The sequence below is a fragment of the Aplysia californica genome, unplaced genomic scaffold, assembly GCF_000002075.1.
Source record: "Aplysia californica isolate F4 #8 unplaced genomic scaffold, AplCal3.0 scaffold01601, whole genome shotgun sequence".
In the NCBI taxonomy this organism is placed as follows: domain Eukaryota; kingdom Metazoa; phylum Mollusca; class Gastropoda; order Aplysiida; family Aplysiidae; genus Aplysia; species Aplysia californica.
This window is the reverse complement of record NW_004798871.1, coordinates 58,992-61,313: the sequence shown is the minus strand read 5'-3', so window position 1 is coordinate 61,313 and position 2,322 is coordinate 58,992. Positions and strand designations below refer to the sequence as shown.

Here is a 2,322-nt window from a genome sequence, read left to right as displayed (position 1 = left end):
TATATATTGCGTTATCGTTAAGGCCGAGCGAAGTGAACACGGTTGTTGGTCCTGCCTCTCAGTCTCTCGCTCATTCCGCGTCGCGCCCCTTGGCCGAGTCAATGAGACTCAGTGCACTGTGTGAGTGGCCAAGTCAATGAGACTCAGTGCACTGTGTGAGTGGCCGAGTCAATGAGACTCAGTGCACTGTGTGAGTGGCCGAGTCAATGAGACTCAGTGCACTGTGTGAGTGGCCAAGTCAATGAGACTCAGTGCACTGTGTGAGTGGCCGAGTCAATGAGACTCAGTGCACTGTGTGAGTGGCCGAGTCAATGAGACTCAGTGCACTGTGTGAGTGGCCGAGTCAATGAGACTCAGTGCACTGTGCGAGTGGCCGAGTCAATGAGACTCAGTGCACTGTGCGAGTGGCCAAGTCAATGAGACTCAGTGCACTGTGCGAGTGGCCGCGATGCATTATCGAGGTAATCTACAGTGAGGTCGAGTACATGTACTAAACTAGGATTATTTCCCTTGAATTTTTTTTTTCCAACGGCTGTTGCGAACTTAGGATGTACATGTATTTGTTTGTTTTAGTAGAGGGTTTTACGGCGCTCGCAACTGCATAAGGTCATATGAGCGCCAGAAGAATAGAGGTGTTACAAGAGAGTAAAAAACATTAATAAAGAAGAAGGGGAGATAAGGACGATAGATGTTTGATAGGAAAGAAGAAGCAAACCACACCAGAGCCCCCGCCAACCACCCACGGATGTAGTTGTTTTAGTAAGTGTTTTACGGCACTTACAACACAATACGGTCATAAAAAAGCGCCAAAGACTAGAGGTGTTACAAGAAAGGAACATATAAAAAAGGAAGAGGGGGGATAAAGACGACAGATGTTTGACAGGATAGAAGAAGCAAACAACACCAGAGCACCCGCCAACCACCCACGAACTCAGCCTTGAGGAGAACCATACAAAAATAAAGAGACAGGGAGAGTCGGGAGGTCGACAAAATGGGGGATCGGCCACACGCTTAGGAAGCCAGCCCATACTGTGGCAGGGCAGAGTCTAGTGCTGAACCCCCTGGGGAGGAGGAGGAGAGGAAGGTGGAGGGGACGGTCCACAGGGAGGAGGTGGAGAGGAAGATGGAGGGGACGGTCCACAGGGAGGAGGTGGAGAGGAAGATGGAGGGGACGGTACCAGGGAGGAGGTGGAGAGGAAGATGGAGGGGACGGTCCACAGGGAGGAGGTGGAGGGGACGGTCCACAGGGAGGAGGTGGAGAGGAAGATGGAGGGGACGGTCCACAGGGAGGAGGTGGAGAGGAAGATGGAGGGGACGGTCCACGGGGAGGAGGTGGAGAGGAAGATGGAGGGGACGGTCCACAGGGAGGAGGTGGAGAGGAAGATGGAGGGGACGGTCCACGGGGAGGAGGTGGAGAGGAAGATGGAGGGGACGGTCCACTTGTCAGTGAGAGGACATCTGGAGGCAGACCTCAGGCATGTGGGGTACAGCTGGCTGGGGGTGGAGAAGATTGCCCAGAGACAGGTGGAGAGATTTTGTTGGCGACCTGTACCAGGGAGATGATGATGACCTGTGGTGCAGTGGTTAGGGACTTCGCTGGAACAAGCAGGAGACCCCAGTTTGTTAGTTTTAGTAAGGTTTTAGTTACGGCGCTCGCAACTGCATAAGGTCATATGAGCACCAAGGGGTGGAAGTCCATACAGGGAATCAAGCTTACTCTGCTCACCTCTCTAGCCTCAACAGCACAACGTCTGCTTGGACTATCGAGGCACATGGCACGTGCTAGGTCTGTGTGAGGTCTGATCAGTCAGACTGAGGCCGGGCCTTGAGGGCGGCCTGTGTCGTGTGTGACTGCCATATGATACCACAATAAACATCTTCCAAACAAACACGAAAATCTTCCTGCTTCATCTGAAGTACAACAGGGAAAGAACAGAACCCGTACAATGAAATAAATATACCAAAATGTTTATTTTGCTTGCATGAGCACTCACACAGACCTACAACAGTGATCACTCACACAGACCTACAACAGTGATCACTCACACAGACCTACAACAGTGATCACTCACACAGACCTACAACAGTGATCACTCACACAGACCTACAACAGTGATCACTCACACAGACCTACAACAGTGATCACTCACACAGACCTACAACAGTGATCACTCACACAGACCTACAACAGTGATCACTCACACAGACCTACAACAGTGATCACTCACACAGACCTACAACAGTGATCACTCACACATACCTACGGTTTGTCTCCTTCAAGGAAGCACGTCGGCAATGAGCACGTGGTCTAGCAGTGTTACA

At 51.4% G+C, this 2,322-nt stretch overlaps 1 protein-coding gene and 1 long non-coding RNA gene across 2 annotated transcripts in view; both read left to right on the top strand.

Annotated features, from left to right (window-relative positions):
• Positions 1–2,322, top strand: part of LOC101846111 (metal-response element-binding transcription factor 2) — a gene marked incomplete at its 3' end in the record, with an annotated part of 13,559 nt that overhangs the window by 3,490 nt on the left and 7,747 nt on the right.
• The window catches only part of LOC106013947, a 3,026-nt gene that overhangs the window by 247 nt on the left and 457 nt on the right, over positions 1–2,322 (top strand). The window lies entirely within an intron of this gene.